The following is an 18,991-nucleotide window of genomic DNA, read 5'->3' on the forward strand; positions in this document are numbered from 1 at the left end:
ATCAGCGTAGGAAAATCTTCTATCTCATGATCAAACAACATGCAATACTTGCACGACGGATGTGTTGGATTAGTGCAATCATGGGCATAGTGTCCTGGCCCTCTGCAATTGTAGCAAATCAACTGTCTGTGACCTCTACCAGGTCCTCCTCCGCCTCGGCCTCTTCTGCACCCCTAAAATCTTGTCCACGCCATTCCTGCATTCTGGTCAAAGGGTCGCATTTCAGCCTAAACTCTGTAGGTGGTCGTTCTATCCATTATCAATTCATAGCTCCTGCAAGCATGCTCATCATGTCCCATCAACCTACAAAAATTACAGAACAATTGTTGTAGAGTTTGCGTATACTTTTGTAACAAGTGGCAGTTATCCATGGCATGCTTTCCAGCTACTTGACAGATAGTGCACCACAAAGAAGGCGTCGCGCTAGGTCCTGCTTGAGCTTCTAGCCTTAGGGACATCAGTCCTCCTCTTGCAAGGTAATTTGTAAAGACCGGCTAGTGTTCTTTGTCATGAGCCTGACTATTACATTTCACGCACCATACTTCTTCACGCACTTCTGGTCGAATCGTCCTATCCTGCTTCAAGCTTTGCATCTCAAGGCATAGATTCTTCAGTTGCGCATAATCTGCTAAACTCCCAGATTAGGATCTTGCATCAGTGACTCATGTAGTCTCATGGAAATCTCTAGGGCCTCTTCCTAAGTTGTTATCTTTTGCTGTGACAACGCACTCCTCAAGTGTGGTAGTAGTGAAGCTACAAACCACTCACAATGTTATCCATCCATCACATTCATGTTTGCTTCGCGAATTCTACATTTGAGCCTCTGATCTAGTTCCCAAGGCATCTTGCCTAGTAAAATCATGATTTCTTTGAATCCAACAATTGACTATGCTACAGATTTAGGACTACTATTCCCTATTCAGTGCTGCTTTGATGTCCGCTACTCTCGCATTCGGGTTATCATTGGAGTACTTAATCTACCAGGTCAGTGTGCGATCCTGCAGGGCACTAACTAGTGTTTCTTTCTTTATGTGGTCATCTATAACACCTTGAGCTTCCCATACAGCCTTCACTATGAACCAGAATTGGTCCGGATCCCCATTTCCCAAGCCTTTGAACAAAGGAATCTTCATTGTGTTTTCCATACTAAATCATGGTGGCAGTGGAGGTGGTATAGGTGAAGATGGAGGTGATGATGGTGAAGATGGTGGTGGTGTGGGCGGAGGTGGGATTCATGGAATTCAGTCCCTCGCGAGCTCTTCCTCATCCCCTCGCAGAGGTGAAATCAAGGGGCTCTTTTCTGGATCCTTATTTCCCTCATTCCCGTAAACCTTTCTGCTTCACATAGCCTTGAACATCAAGGTAACTATATAACCCACTTTTCACACAACAACATTTTAATCCAAGTATTCAAAGACTTTATGTACTTACCTCGCGGTCCTTTGAGAAAGCATCACTCTGCCTCGCTGTAGCTAACTGAGGTGTCAACCACAAACTCAGTAACAAATCCTCCTATAATGCAATCGAACTAATGATCGATGGCACGTGTGATCTTGTCCTCCTATGCTTCCATTCTTCGCACTAGCTTCAGGGTCCACACAATAGGACTGTCAAACTTCCACCTTCCTTGGCTATCTACTATCTTCGCGATCCACTCGTATAGCTAAGTAGGTAAGGGCGCAAAAAAGATTTTGTGTATCTCCGTATACAGGTAGCTATCGAACCACTGTTCTTTTGGCAGTCACAGGTTTCTATTTTCCTGTGCTATGAACTCATGAATTATTCTGTCCAACCAGCCTTCGATTTCTTTCTTAGTTGGATTTCAATGATACGACATCACACATCTCTTATGCAGATTCTGGTATGGGCAACGAAACCATTTTTTGGCTTGAGGGGGCCTGCCCCATGTTCAACGTTAGTTAGCAAAACAAATCCCTACACTACTATCCCTTTTGACATCAGCCCATGAAGCACGGACTGAAGTCTCACTTGAAGCAGTATGGGGGGATGTTGGAACAAAGTTTCCACACCCTTGAGATGTTTGTGATGTCGGTTTATTCCAACTATACCTGCCTTCGCGCAGGTGGCTTCACTCTCTTGCTCTATCCTTCAGTACCTTCGCGAAGTGTTACAATCAGCTTTCGCGCAACCCAAACCAGAGATTGCAGTCCTTTCGCACTGCTAGAGCAACATTCTACACTATCTCTCAAACTAGGTTAAGTATCTTACTTATCTTATTAGCAGATCTTAGTTAGCTTCGTGTAAACATATGTTCTTACTTGCGTTCACTTAACCAATATATTTATACACATTTGCGCATCATATAAGCATTAGAAGTGAAATTCATACCCAATATAACAAATGCATAAACAAGAAATAAATACGTAGAATGATAGAAAAATTCTCTTTATTAATGATTCCCAACAATTACAGACTCGATTCACCCTGCGCACTCAACTACAGAGCCTCTACCTATGCTACGACCTAAAACTTAGACTTACACTTCAGAGCTATCTCGCATACATCTTCATTGCTTAGACATTGTCTTCTCTAACTACTTAGAGCTTATCCCTATTTATACAATCCCATGGTCTGTGGACCATGGGTAGATCTTCTACAGTTGACATTACATTATCAAAATAAGGGTAGACAACCCTATGACTCTTTAACATCTACACGCTCCACTCCCACAAAATGCAGAGTCTTTACATTGGAATTACAAAGTTGGACCAAAATCTGGGCTCTAAGCCCAAAAACTGCCCTTGGGGGATCCCACCCCCAATAACCTCCTAGATTAGTCAAACCAACTATTCTCATAACTTATTGCATACTTTTGATTATATTTTGTTTATGAGATGACTTAGAGTTGGATATTTTTCTTTGTGGTCAAATGTGCATTTAATGCAGGATTAAAGGAGAAAACCAAGGAATTTTGGCAAAGAGCAAGGTCAAAATCAAATGGGACAAGGGAGAGGGATTGAAGGAGGTAAATCCTCCTCATTTACTACCCCTCCATTCGAATATTCCTCCATTAGCTTAGTGCAAACAACCAAATCATGAGGACTAGAAGGCAGCCGAGCAAGTGAAAGACAAAGCACCTGTTTATCTTAAGTTTGGGAGCCGAGCCTCCCTAATTTTAAGGAAGTAATTGGAGAATTTAGATGTATAAGTAGAGAGGCCTAGGACCTCATTAGCATTCGTATTTTCATTGTAAAACTCTACTCTATTTTCGAGCTACAAGACTTGTGACAGTTCTTTTGATGTAATCTGTTGTTTTGGTAATACGAATGAGTTTTGTTTTGAGCTAGAATTGAGTTAACTTAGAGGGCTAAAGCTCTTGAGTTAGACCCCAACCCTAGCAGCCAAGGCTCCTTTTTATTGTACATGTATGCTTAGCGTATATTCATAGCTTAATTGTTAATTTTCTTAGTAGATGCATTTCCTATTGGGTTGTGTTATATTCTTTCCACGACTAGTAGATGCATTTCCTGTTGGGTTGCGTTATATGCTTAGTAGATGAAAAAGAAATTTGGACCCTATATTAGGTTGGGCAGACCTACCTATGGTTTTCGGTCCATGGTATTGGATGCTTCGGCATGTATAAATATGTATTGTAACATTGAAAGGAATATAATGAAAAATCAAACTAGTAGTCCTGGTTTTGGGATCCAGGGGAAAATATCTATGTATATGTGTTTTATGTGTTATGCTCTAGCATTTTTTATTTTCTGCGTTTTAGAATTTGTATGTAGGTAATTTTTGTACGGGGTTCAAACCTACATTTCCATTACAAGTAGTTTAGATTAAATTCGTTGTGTGATAGTTTTCTTCCATTTGTGCCTTATTTCAAGTAGCAGGTTAGCAAGGAGAAAAAGGATCATGACAAGGTTGTTAGCAGGTGTTTTGGCCTCACTTCTTTCCTCTCGGATGATGACTTTAGGAAGGGACCCTTCAACAACCCCAAAAACACATATTTCTAGTTATTTTATGAGCTTTGGAGTTTTTTGTCTTTAATTCAGTAGTTGGTTAATGTTGCAAGGTAGATTTCATTGTCATTTTTTTCCATCTCCATTTCTGCAATAAGATTTCACTCATGCTTTCATTCCATTCAACAACTTTCTCCATGCATAATATAGGTTGTTGATTCATGATTTTCTAGTTTATGAAAATGTATCTTGTTGCAGAGTTATTTTTGGAAGACACACATGTTTTATGTAGAGAAGGTACTTCAGGAGGAGACCAAGACTTCATAACTAGCAGCCACCTTCCACTTCATCCACCTTATCCATCCCTTGTTTCGCCATCACCCTCACTAGTTTTTCATCATTTTTCATTGAAATTATCCTAAACACATTGAGCGAATCTAGCCATTTCTTATCTTGGATATTGACTCCTGAGTGCTCCTAGACCTTCTAACACACCATCCCACCCATCAGACACCTTTCCTAAGCTTTCCAACACCTCACAATTAGCTCTCGCTTGTATCTTGTAGGTTTCCTGTAATTCCTACAGGATCATCCTCTAGGTTTCTAATACATCCTGTAGGTTTTCCTGAAATGGCCTGTTTTGAGGCTGAATTGATGGGAAACCTCTAGGAAGTCACAAAATGCCTCATATGACCCCTCCACACCATCCAACCACTTCATAAACCTTCTATCCATCCTCAAACACCTTCCATCCACCTGTCACATCCACAAGAACAATTAGTTTGCATACTTGATTTTTCCTAAAAAACAAAAAAGTGAAAACATATTTAGCTTAGTTTCTTTGCTTGCACATTAGTATGGTTTGATGCTTTTTAATTCTATAGTTTAGATAGTAGCATTTGTTTATTTTTGATTTAGCAATTATGCTTAGCATAGCTTCTTAAATGGTTAATTAGGGTACGGTGTGGTTTAGCATTACATGTTGGCTTTTTCCATTACTACAGTAGAGTAACTCTCTTAGAGTAGATTTGCCCTTCTTCCATCAAAGAATCACGCTTCTTCTGACTCTATAGAAGTTCGGCTTGGAACCCCAATGGTCTCTCGCCAGCTGAATAGTGACAACAGGCAGAACCATCACTTTTACTTGTGCATACAACATTGTCACCTCCAAGTTTGTATGAACCCCGGGTTGATAAGTAAAGTTGGTAGCATAGGAGCTGCAGCATCCTTACTGGATTACTGGTGCTCATCACTTTTGGTGCCATTGTTGGGGAGGTGTCTGAGTAGAATGTGATTGTTGCTTTCTTTTCTTCTACTTCTTGTCTTCAATATTCTACCATTAGTTTATTTCTGCAAAAGTAATGTAGTTGTTTCCTTTCTTTCATTTTGCATTATCTGCTTTCCTTTCCATTCTATAGGTAAGATTTCATTCACCAAGTAGCTGTTTCATTCTGTTAGTAATTTTCATTCAATCAACAATTTCAATTCTGCAAGTACTTTCCAATTTTTAAAAAGAATACAAAACCAACCCAAAAATACTTCCTTTCATGCCTCATAGGAATAGGGACAACTTAGGGAATTTTTTGCCAAACACCCCCATTGCACCCAATAGCCAACCTTCTCTCTTCTTCGGTGGCTATGAAATGGAGGAACCCTTAAGTGATAAACCTGACATATTTGAAGAAGCTACAGGGGAAGAAGAAGAAGAGGAACCCATTCCTACTGAACCAATGGCTGAAAACCAAAATGATAGAGGGAATAGAGAGAGAGTTGAGGGTGCCTTCCCCATCAGGGAAACCAATGGGGACACTAAGATGAAAAATATAAGCCCCTATGCCCTACCTCATTTCCATGGCCTAACCACAGAGGACCCCGACACTTTCCTGTTTGAGTTTGTTGTTATATGTTGAACCTATGACTATATAGATGATGAGCAAAAGTTAAAACTATTTCCATCTACCCTCAAGGATGCAACATTGCGCTGGTTCATGGGTTTACTTGGAGATAGCATCACAACTTGGGCTCAGATGCAGTAGACCTTTAACAACAAATATCAGGACTACTGTCAGTCAAAGGATCCTAAAGAAGAAATTTTTAGGATGACCATAGGCCATGGTGAATCCTTAGAAGACTACAAAGAAATGTTCAAACTTAGTTACAAAAGGGCTAGGTGCACACTTGACCTTGAGTCACTAAAGTTGGTCCTGCTTAGGGAACTAAGAGAAGATCTTCTGGATACCTTACATTTGCTAACAGGATGAGATATCTACCAATTACCCTATGAGGATATCAAGACTGTCTTTAGAAACCATTCTAGGGAAACCAGGAAAAAGGATAGGGGTAGTCAACCTATAGCCAATACATCATCATCCAACTCATCCATCAAGGGTGAAATTGGAAACATGCTGGAAGATTTCAAAAGTGAGATGCTGCAAATCCTTGCCTTGAAAATGGACACCATGAACATTAAAAGGAAGCAGGAGGAAGCAGAGAGAGCCTTGGCCATATTTTGTCCTAGATGCACTAGGAGGCATCCTAGGAATGAATGTCCATTGAACTCTATTGAAATTTGCTCGGTCTGTGAAGAAAACCACTCCACAGACAAGTTCCCTTCTTTACCCAGACTCAAAGTTGTATATCAAGGAGCTGAAGGGGTCATTGAGTAGCTTTTCTACATTAATCAAAGGAGACCTCATGTGCCTAGACCATACTAGCAGAGCATGCAAGGGTCATCCCATGCATATTACAACCACAACCAAACCACATTTATACCTTCTTGGGGACCCCCTGCTCATCCTTCCTGGTCTACACCCCCTCCTTGGTCCTATGCATCTCAGTATCATTCCCAACCAGCCAGCCAGTCATTTTGACCTTATGCTCTGCCACAACCTCAGTGGAATACACCACCCCAGGGGTGGAGGCCCCAATACAACAACGCTCCATCTCTATTGCCTCCACCACCTGCCCAACCACAACTTCTACACTCTGATCCACTGAAGCAATCCCAGATGCTTGCCCAGCCAAATTTGAACCTGAACAATAGGCAGGCTCAACAAGTATACAATGGAGAGACATCATATCCAGCTTATGCTATGGAAATATAGGAGATTAACATGAGATCTGGGAGAGTTCTCTCGGATAACCAACCTCCCCCTCCACCTAGGGAGGTTGAGGAAGAAATATAGGAAAGAAACCTTAAAGTAAATCCACCCTTTCTTGAGAGATTAGCCCAACCACTCCAGCCTACCCCAGAAGAGACTGAACTTCTGGGAGAATTAAAAAATCTATGTGTAAAGATACCCCTTCTCTAGGTAATAAAATATGTTCCCATTTACAATAAGTTGATTAAGGAGAAATGCTTCAAGCATCCAGGGAGGCGAAAAAGGGATGCCCCTACCATTAATGTCATTGGGAAGCTATCCGACTTAATGTTGGGGTAGGTAATATGTCCAAAATATTTGGACCCTAGAAGCCCTATAGTAGATGTGCACATCAATGGCACCATTGTCCCACACACTCTTATCAATCTTCGGGCTGCCATTAATGTGATGACCAAGGACACCATGCTCAAGCTCAACCTCCAAGGGTCATTGAGGAAGACCACAACATTTATGCAACTTGCAGACAGTTCCACAATAACCCTTGAGGGAATTGTGGAGGATGTGATGGTCTCCATTGACTCCTGCAACCTGCATATTTCCTAGTTCTTGAGCCTAAGTCTAAGCTTATTGGTTACCCTCTCATCCTTGGGAGGCCATGGTTGGCCATTTTCGATGCTTACATTAGCTGCAGAGCTGGGAATATGACCATCAAGAATGGGCATATGTCCAAGGAGTTAGTCCTATACCCTCCTGCTCAACCTTCTATAGAGCATGATTTACCTTATGGTTGGAGGAGGAGGAAGAAGATGAAGTTTATTCCACCCAAATTTATGCTTTGGAAGCAACCATGGGAGGAGGACAACAAGATGAGGATGACTTGATTGAATACATGCTCCAAAGTCCAACTCCTGTTTCATTACCTTTAAAACAAGTAGTAAAGGAAACCCAGAATAATCATCCAATTGACTTATGCTAGGCCGATTCCAACCCACTTCGTGTCAAAACCATAGAATTCAACCTAGAGAGAACCTTGAAAATCAATCCATCTCTTTCTGCTCTCGAAGAGGAGAAGCTATGGAACATGTTAAAGGAAAATCTAGAAGCCTTCGCTTGGAGTTACAAGGAAGTGAAGGGAGTACACTCCTTAGTGTGTACTCACCACATATATATCAAAAAAGGTTGCAAGCCAGTCTGGTAACCATAAAGGAGGATGAATCCAACTCTTAAATATATAGTAAAAGAAGAACTACAAAAATTTCTAGATGTAGGATTCGTTTACCCTATCTTCGACAGTGAGTGGGTCTCTCCTTGGGTGTGAGTTCCCAAACAAAATGGTAAGTGGAGGCTTTGTGTCGATTATAGGGAGTTGAAAAAAGCCACAAAGAAGGATCATTTTCCTCTACCCTTCATTGACAAAGTCCTAGATGGCCTGGTAGGGAAAAGGTTTTTCTCTTTCTAAGAGGGATTCAGTGAGTACAAACAAATCTAGGCCTACCAAGAAGACCAGGATAAGACCACATTTCCTTGTCCTTGGGGTAATTTTTCCTATAGGGTCCTTCCTTTTGGCCTTGTTATCCACCCCAAGAAACTCTCCTAGGTTGTAGCTCAGAGATGCTTGGGAACATTACAAACTCAACTCGATGTTGGAAATGGATGAATGGAAGGAATGATGCTTGTTCAAGCCAGATAACCACTTCTACTTTTCTTGACTCCAAACATGTGTGAACACCCCCAGCCTACAAGGCTTTAGACCACCAATTACTCAAAATTTAAGGATTGGGTGAATGTGGAGAATACTGACCGCACCAACAGATGCATAAGACCTTGTGATGGCCGGCTGCAACTAGTAAAGAGGTCTGCAAATCTATTTCCCTAGTGTACAGATAGGATGGCATCTCTCTATCAATAAGTGAAAAGAAACCTGATTAACACATTCACTGATACATGCAAGATTCAAACACAGAGGTAGGATGACAACTCCTCTAATGCTATACATCAAGAGTTCAGGAAAACTGCATATCAAGCACAACCTAGAACAGAATAGAAATGGAAAGTGAGCAATTAACAAAAAAAGAAGCTTGTATTAGCTGAACATGAAGATGAGACGCCGCAAGTATCAAAGCAGTTACAGTCTCCAGAAGTTGAACCTTACATCAAAACAACAACCATCAACCCTGATTACATCTGTTTTTTGGGTATTTATAGAGTTTCATTACAAAGGCACTTGGCCATTCTAAGTATGGGGAGGTCATAATTGACAACCAACCACATTAACTACCTGATGGAGTCTCTGGTGCAATCTGCCTGCTTCAGTGAGTGAATTTGATCTTCTCGGGTGCTCTGTTGTCCTTCTTGGGCAGGTGGAGTGTCGTATGGATGAAATTCCATAACTATTAAATGTGTTTATCTGCTTGAGGCTTGTCCTTTTCCTTCTCGGCCATCCTCCCTGATGAATGTGGTTGTTGAGGAGCTACTGCACCGAGTACAGGTAACTGGCCACCTTCGTCCTTCGAGCGCATGGGACAGTTCCAGGATGTGGATAGTCGAGACGAATGGAGGAGGAAGATCGGCCATTAGATTGGGCAGATCGATGGTGGGGAGTGCTTGGCAAGGAGTACCAGGAGGTATGGAAGCGGAGTGGGCGAAGGCCGTTGGATCATGGGCAGATGGATCCAACGGTCATCGGGCGTCGAAGGTGCGCAGAGGTTATCGGGCAGGAAAAGTGGTTTTGGCAGTGATCGGTATTGATCGCACCGCCTCGGGGCATAAGGTGGTAAACATACAATGGCGTGTGATACCGATCATCGTGCGACACGTGGCGGACGGGGGAAATGAAACCGCTTTCCATCGTGAGTTAACGTCCGGGCAGTTTGAAGGTGCGGGGGAGGCAATTGCCATCTGATCGCAGAGGGGATGATCGGATGGTGTAGACTTGATTGCATGGGTTTTCAACTAGCGTGATAGGGAAGCGTTGGATTAGCAGGGAAAGTGAATGGCCACGGTTTAAATGTGAGGAAGGGTCACGGGAGTGCAGAGTCACATGAACGGGGTCACATGACTGTTTGAGCTCCGCACTCGGGGGCCTGAGGAACAAGGGCTTATACATGATTTTAGAGGTAAAACGGAGGCCATGGGGTTATGAGAGGGCAAGCAGAGTGAAGGAGAAAGAAGAAGATGACCGGTGTGATTCCTTTTATGAGAGTAAACAACATGGCCAAGCCTGCACTTAACCCTCAAAATGTCAAAGTATGTAGCAAAACTAACATTGGCTCCTTCTGGGGATGAGATCCTCCCTGTGAGGTCCCAAGAACTTGCTGATCAATGCCTTTCCTGTAAAAACCAATTATCAAAATTTCCTAGTGTTCCATTTGGCATGGAGTGTAACTGAGCTTATACTAAAAACTGATAAAATAACATATTTACAACCTTAAGGCCAAAAGACCTTAAATGACATAAATGTTTAGAAAACACCCATTAACTGGGCCATCAAAAATTGTCTCCCCTTCCATATTTTGCAGTATGAAGGTATTGTTCCCTTGGATCCGAGAAATGATAAAAGGCCCTGTCCAGAAAGCGTCAAATTTACCATGGTTGCATTTATTCTCTTTCAGTGCATCCCACTTCAGAAGCAAATCTCCAACCTGAAAATTACCTATTTTTTGCCTCCTGTCAAAGGCTTCCTTGATCTTCTTTTGATGTTTCACAGACCTTTCAACCAGCTATTCTCTGATTTGGTGTACATTTGCTAAATCAATTATCCTTTTTGCCATACCTTCTTCCTCATTCTTCTCTTCTTGTAGGAATTTTGCCACCGAGAGGATCAACTGAATTGGGAATACAACCTCAGTGCCATATACCAGCTTGAATGGAGAATTCCCTGTGGAATTCTTGGTGGTTACTCTGTCAGCCCACAGTGCATACCTAAGCTTAGAATCCCAATTCTTTTTGTTGTCTTCCAACAACTTTTTAATTATCCTTATTAGGCTTTTGTTGGAAGATTCTGCTAGACCATTTCCTTGAGGGTAATATGAGGTGGAATGAACCATCTTAATGCCCATTGAGTCACACATGTCCACCAATTATTTTTCCATAAAGGCTGTTGCATTGTCTGTGACCAATTTATGTGGACAACCAAATCTGGAGAAGATATGCTCTGTCAAAAACTTCATGACCACATTATGATCAACCTTTCTGGTAGGGATTGCTTCAATCTACTTAGTGAAGTAATCAATGGCTACTAAGATCCATTTGTGTTGGCCATTAGAATGTGGATTGATTTCTCCAATGAAATCCAAGCCCCATTGCTGAAAAGGGCCATTTGCATGTATTGGTTTCAAGGGCAGGGACTTCAATTGTCGTTTCCCTTCAAATCTTTGGCACCTGTCACATGATTTAACAAATGAAAAGACATTAGCAAACAAGGTGGGCCAATAGTACCCAGCTCTGAGGATTTTTTGGGCTGTAGTTTTCCAATAATGATGTCCTCCACACATGCTGGAATGAAACTGCTGCATGACTTCAATGGACTGTTCTTTATCCAGACACCTTAATAGAATTCGAGAGGGGACCCTCCAGTAGAGCAGACCTTCATGGATGCAATATTTAGCTACCCTGAGCTTAATAGTTCTGGCTTGGCTTGAACTAAGGCCTGGAGGAACTTCTAGCTTCAGCAAGAATTGGGCTATTGCAGAGTACCAATCACAAGAAGCTAGATTTTCTACCAATAACTGATTTTTCCCCTATTCAGTTGTTTCTTCTTTTGTTTGACCATTTTTTGCATCTGTGCTTATGAGATTTATGTCCAGCGTTCTGCAATTCTCTTCAGCCAATAATTTGGCAAGGCCCTGACCTTTGACAAGCTTGGTGGGCTTCAATTCTATATTAAATTCAATTAACTTTGCAATCCATTTAGCCCTTCTTCCATTAGCATCAGGCTGCATTAGCACATCTTTTATTGAAGCAGAGGGTACATATGCAATTGTCTTGGAATGCAGAATGTAAACTCTGAAATCTTTCAAAGACTTTATAAGAGCATATGCCTGTTTTTCAATGATATCATACCTCAGCTCAACATCCCTTAAGGTTTTGCTGAAGAATGCCACTGGATGCTCTGAGCCTTCTTCATCTGCTTGCAATAAAATTGCTGCAAGGGTGTCTTCAGAGGCAAATGAAAATATATGGAACTCCTTGCTGTAATCTGGACTTCTTAAAGTGGGAGCTTCCATAATAGCTTTCTTAATGGACTCAAAGGATCTTGTTGATGCATCAGTCCATTTTGTCTCCGACCCCTTTCTCAACATGGAGGTAATATGCTTTACAATCTCTGGAAAATTTTGGATAAACCTCCTTATAAAACTTATCTTGCCTAGAAAGGACTGAATATCTTTCTTTGATCTCAAGACAGACAAAGTCTATATTTCTCTTACTCTTTCTCGATCAATTTTAACACCTGCAACAGAAACAACATGTCCTAACAACTTGCCTTCTTCTAAAGAAAACTATGATTTTTTAGGATTGACTGAAATCCCAAACCTTCTGCACTTCAGGAACACCTTTTTTAAATGCTGCAAATGATCATGATGGCTGCTGGAGTACACTGTTATGTCATCAAGGTAGACAAGGATAAACTTATCCTTCTTCCCCACAAATTCTATATCCATAGCTCTATAAAAGGTGGCTCCAGCATTCATCAGTGCAAAAGGCATCTTGGAATACATAAAAGTGCCCCAAGGGGTGGTGAATGCAGTCTTTTCTTGGTCATCTGGATGTACAACAACCTGATTATACCCTAAAAATCCATCCAGGAAAGACATTACTTTGGCTCCTGAGACTTTCTGCAGCAAATGCTCCATCTTGGGTAGAGGATAATTGTCTTTCTTAGAGCATTTGTTTAAGTTTATGAAATCAACACAAAGCCTGATTTCTCCACTTTTCTTCCTCACCACTACCAGGTTGGCTACCCACTTTGAATATCTGAGAGGGACTATGATTTTGGCATCCAGTAACTTTTTTATTTCTTTTTCAATCAAAGGGAGGAGCAAAGGATTTATTGGTCTCAGCTTCTACTTGAAAGGGATGATATTTTTTTTCATATGTTTTTAGGTTACTATATTCCTAGGAAAAGACATCAACAAATTGCTTCATTAAATTGCAGTATTCAGCACTATGGGCAACAGACAGATGAGTGGACAGATTTATGTATCTGGGCTAATCTGGACTCCCTATATTATGCTTACAGACTGCAGATTGGTCTTCTTTTTGGGCAGCCTTATAAGGCACATCATTTTGGTCAAACAACTTTTCTAATGGAACCAGACCCTTAGGTATATGATTGCTGGGCAATTGGACAATGCTATCTTTACCAATTTGGTTTCTAAGCTAGGATTACGGATTTTCTTCTAAGGCTTCATTCTCTTGGCCAATTTTCATTTTAGAAAATTCATCAATTACTTGCAGAAACCTATTCACTTCATCATCATCCTCAAAAACTTTCCAATGTTGGACATTATCAGGCAAGGATGGTCTATATTTCATCTGAACTTCATAAACTAGTATGGGAGGCATGGGAGGGATAAACATGCTAACAGACACAACAAGGGAATTGGCAAGCTGATTTCTGACTCTAGGGATATATGAGACACAAAAACTATCAAAGGAATCTTTGAGTCTCCATACCTCATCTCTATAAGCTTTCAACCTTGGGTGCTTTGCTTGAAATGTTCTATTTACTTGCTGAATGATAAGATTAGAATCTCCAAACACCTTTATGTTTCTGATTCCTCTATCTCTGGCTGCGCTAAGGCCCAATATCAAAGCCTCATACTCTACTATATTGTTTGTGAATTGAAAAGCTAGCTTAAAAGACAGATGTGTGCTTTCTTGTTTTGGAGATATCAGCACCACCCTTGCCCCTGTAGTCTCTTTGGAGCATTCTCCATCAAATAACATCTCCCAAACCTAATTTCCTTGCTCTCCCTCGGCTTGATTTGTTGGTTTCATGATCTGTGTTGAAGCCTTCTGGGATTCTTCAATTTGGAGGATACATGCTCCAAAATCAATGTCCACAGCATAAATGGTATGATTAGAAGGATTCTTCTCATCACTGATGATGTAGGCCAGTTGTGCTTCTCTGTACAATCTCCTGCTTTCTCCTCCAAAAACTGGGACAGTGGCATAAGATAGATCATTCTGTAATGTCTCATGTAATCTCTTAATCCATCCTCTGGACAACAACACGCCAAACTTGGGAGGGACATCTGCTACCACAATATCCATCATCATGTTCTTCATGGGCAACTGTGTTAGGGTAATGGTTGGGTCTTTGATTAATCCTAAGAATTTTACCTTTCTTGAGTCAAATGAGAATAAGTCATGATATGGTCTAGTGATATCAAGACCTAACTCCTCCATGACAACTTTAGGCATCAAATTGTGGCTGGCCCCTATGTCTAGCAGGCAATTTTGGAGTATTTTGTCATGAATAGTCAAGGAGACATAAAATTATGGAGAATTATTATCAGCAGGTTCGATCATTGGGCTAAGCACAATTGCAAGCTTATCATCTTGCAAATTGACATAGTCGGTGGGGGTTTGTGTGGCTTTTAGCTCAAGAGCATCAATGATAGGCTTTCTAAAAACTTCACTCTTTACAAGTTCTAACGGAGGCACATATAGTTTTACCTTCTAGACTTCTGACTCAAAGCTGAAAGGGGAAGGGGACTTATCAAGAACTCTTACCTCTTGAGCTAGTGCTTTGAGGATGACTAGATCAGCTGCTAGTCTTTTCTGTCTGATATTCTGTTGCTCTGTTTGGACAGTAGTTCTTTGGGCAGGGTTCTCCTTGACATTGTTTGCTTTTGACCTCAACTTATATCTTTCCTGTTCACCAGTTTGTAGAAAAGCCTCTCTGTCCCACTCTTGACTGGTTTGGTCCTGTAGTAATGATTCTTCATATGCATTCAATGTCAAAAAGGCAGCACTACCATTGTCTTCCATGTAATGGATTTCATCCTCTTCTTCAAACTGCTCCTCCTCCATGACTATATTTTGGAAAGGATCCTTAACTCTCTGTTCTTCATTTGCTTCTTTGCCCCTTTGAATGATTTGTAATTGTTCGTTTTCTCTTCTGAATGGATTTGGATTTCTTGGAGCAAATGTGTTTTGAAACCTTGCTTTCCCAGAACCCTACTCAAATTTCAGCTTAGATATCTCAGTAGTCAATGACTCTATCATTTTAGTCATTTTATCTAATTTAGGTTCTGAAGATGAAGCAGAGGAAGAAGAAGCCTCACCTCTCTGCCTTCTTCTATCAGCATGACCTTTAAGCTTTTCTACATCCATAATATTTGATTCCACCTCCAGTGTGGCATCTTGCATATCAGCTAGAGTGGTACATCTCCTTTCTCTCAAAAGCAGGAAAAAATCAGAGTCAAAAGCATTGGCATAAGTGAGTTTGGCAGAGGTGGGGGTAGGCTTTACTTCAGCTGGTATCTTACTATACATACGGTTAAATATTTTATTAAAATAAAGAAATGATTCCCCATTCTCCCTCTTTAGGTTTCCAAACTCTATATGGTAATAGAGCAAATCCTTCCTATCTCCCCATTGCTTCCGAATGCATCATCCAATGCTTCAATGTCTGCTATGGACCTATGGGGCAGTTCTCTAAACCATTTTCTAGCCTCTCCATCAAGGCTCTGGAAAAACACTCTCATCCACACATCATCTTCACTGATATCTAGGTTATCAGCATAACTATAAAAAGACTCAAGGTGTTCTTCAGCTGTTACTCCCTCTATACCAATGAACTTGGGCATATATTTCTGATATTCTCCTACAGGCATGGCATTCAAAGGAATAGGCAAGACAAGGGGTCCATACCTAGCAGCTATGATTCTTTCCGTCTTTGTGGAAGCTTGCTGACCTTCCATGACTGGGATAGGTGGAAGGATACTGGCAGATTGAATGGTAGGAGGTAATGAAATAGATGACAGACACAAAGGAATATGATGAACTGTATGGGAGGCTTTCTTTGGATTGAGATCCCAAGGGGAACTGACTGAACAAGGAGCTCTATGAATCTCTGAAGGTATTTCTTTACTAACAATACTAGGCTCTAAATCTTCAAACTGTATATCCTCAGTTATAACTTTCTCTTTCAGAGATGCATAAGATTTCTTAGGCTTACCTGATCCCGATGCTCCTTTCTGTGATGTTTTCCTCTAATTAACGATCTTCTCGGGGTCAAGCACTGGGTCAGCTGGTGATTTCTGAGGATTTCTCCAGGTATGCCTCACAAACTGAGCCAGAACGGAAATGTGGAGTCACCACCAGGTAGGTTCTCCAGTAGAGTCGCTAGATAGATGATTACAACCAGAAATGTTTCTAGACTTTGTCTATCATCAAAGTTGGAACTGTGTCATTCTCCTAGGGAAGCTGAGCTTCAATCTCCTCTCCCCGGCAACAACGCAAATTAATGTTATCCACCCCAAGAAACTCTCCTAGGTTGTAGCTCGGAGATGCTCGGGAACATTACAAACTCAACTCGATGTTTGGAAATGGATGAATGGAAGGAATGATGCTTGTTCAAGCCAGATAACCACTTCCACTTTGCTTGACTCCAGACATGCGTGAACACCCCCAGCCTACAAGGCTTTAGACCACCAATTACTCATAGTTTAAGGATTGGGTGAATGTGGAGAATACTGACCACACCAGCAGATGCACAAGACCTTGTGATGGCCGGCTGCAACTAGTAAAGAAGTCTGCAAATCTATTTCCCTAGTGTATAGACAGGATGACATCTCTATATCACTAAGTGAAAAGAAACCTGATTAACACATTCACTGATACATGCAAGATTCAAACACAGAGGTAGGATGACAACTCCTCTAATGCTATACATCAAGAGTTTAGGAAAACTGCATATCAAGCACAACCTAGAATAGAATAGAAATGGAAAGTGAGCAATTAACAGCAAAAGAAGCTTGTATTAGCTGAAAATGAAGACAAGATGCTGCAAGTATCAAAGCAGTTACAGTCTCCAGAAGTTGAACCTTACATCAAAACAACAACCATCAACCCTGATTACATCTGTTTTTTGGGTATTTATAGAGTTTCGTTACAAAGGCACTTGGCCATTCTAAGTATGGGGAGGTCATAATCGACCACCAACTGCTTTAACTGCCTGATGGAGTCTCTGGTGAAATTTGCTTGCTTCAGTGAGCAAATTTGATCTTCTCGGGTGCTCTGTTGTCCTTCTCGGGCAGGTGGAGTGTCGTATGGATGAAATTCCATAACTGTTAAATGCATTTATCTGCTCAAGGCTTGTCCTTTTCCTTCTCGGCCATCCTCCCTGATGAATGCAGTTGTTGAGGAGATATTGCGCCAAGTATAGGTAACTAGCCACCTTCGTCCTTCGGGCGCATGGGACAGTTCCAGGACGTGGATAGTCGGGACAAATGGAGGAGGAAGATTGGCCATTAGATTGGGCAGATTGACAGCGGGGAGTGCTTGGCAAGGAGTACCGGGAGGTATGGAATCGGAGTGGGCAAAGGCCGTCAGATCATGGGCAGATGGATACAACGGTCATCAGGCGTTGAAGGTGCACAGAGGTTATTGGGCAGGAACAATGGTTTTGGCGGTGAGCAGTATTGATCGCACCGCCTCGGGGCATAAGGTGGTAAATGTACAATGGCATGCGATACCAATAATCGTGCGACATGTGGTGGAAAGGGGAAATGAAACCACTTTCCATTGTGAGTTAACATCTGGGCGGTTTGAAGGTGCAGGGGAAGCGATTGCTGTCCGATTATAGAGAGGAAGATCAGACAGTGTAGACTTGATCGCACGGGTTTTCGACTGGTGCGACAGGGAAGTGTTGGATTAGCGGGGAAAGTGAATGGCCACGGTTTAAAGGTGAGGAAGGGTCACAGGAGCGCAGAGTCACATGAACGGGGTCACATGACAGTTTGAGCTCCGCGCTCGGGGGCCTGAGGAACAAGGGCTTATACATGATTTTAGAGGTAAAACGAAGGCCACAGGGTTATGAGAGGGCAAGCGGAGTGAAGGAGAAAGAAGAAGATGACCAGTGCGATTCCTTTTATGAGAGTAAACAACATGGCCAAGCCTGCACTTGACCCTCAGAATGTCAAAGTATGTAGCAGAATGAACATGCCTATGCAATGCTCCTGCCACTTTCCAGATTGCAATCTTGAGTATTTTCATCGAATTAGTCCATGATGCAGTGGCGATTTATATGGATGATTTTACACCTTATGGCTGTGATTTTCAAGAAGCCCTGTCTAACCTAGGCGAAGTACTGCAAAAATGCATTGAAATGAACCTGTCTCTCAGTCCTAAAAACGTGAATTATTAATGACTGCAGGGACCGTGCTAGGTCATTCAATATCTCAGCAAGGAGTGTAGGTGGACCCAAACAAAATAGCTATCATTCAAAGGTTCCCACCTCCTCAAAAGCAGAGAGATGTCAGAAGTTTCCTAGGGTTAGGTGGATACTATTGAAGGTTCATAAAGGACTTCAAAAAGTTGGCCTCTTCTTTATTTGGTTTGTTGGTCAAAGATTCTGAGTTTATATGGTAAAAAAGGTGTCAAGAAGCCTTAGACATCCTAAAGGATAAGTTAACCATTGCACCAATTCTCTAAGGCCTAAACTGGGCCCTTCCTTTTGATATTCATGTTGATGCCTCACACAAAGCCATAGGAGCAGTTGTTGGGCATGGAATCCCCCCAAGGCATGTTTTGGGGCTTAAAGCCCAAGTTTTGACTAAGTCCATTGTAAAGACTCTACGATTTGTGGGCGCGGAGCATGAAGTCATAATAGAGTCATAGGGTTGTCCGCCCTTGTTTTTGTAATTTAATGTTGGTTTGAAAGATCTACCCATGGTCTGCAGACCATGGGATTATATAAATAGAGAGAGGCTCTAAGTGTAGAAGATAGCGAAT

This window comes from Pinus tabuliformis, chromosome 2_2 (assembly GCF_031772625.1).
Source record: "Pinus tabuliformis cultivar Carrire ecotype Pingquan chromosome 2_2, CPIR1, whole genome shotgun sequence".
Lineage (NCBI taxonomy): Eukaryota > Viridiplantae > Streptophyta > Pinopsida > Pinales > Pinaceae > Pinus > Pinus tabuliformis.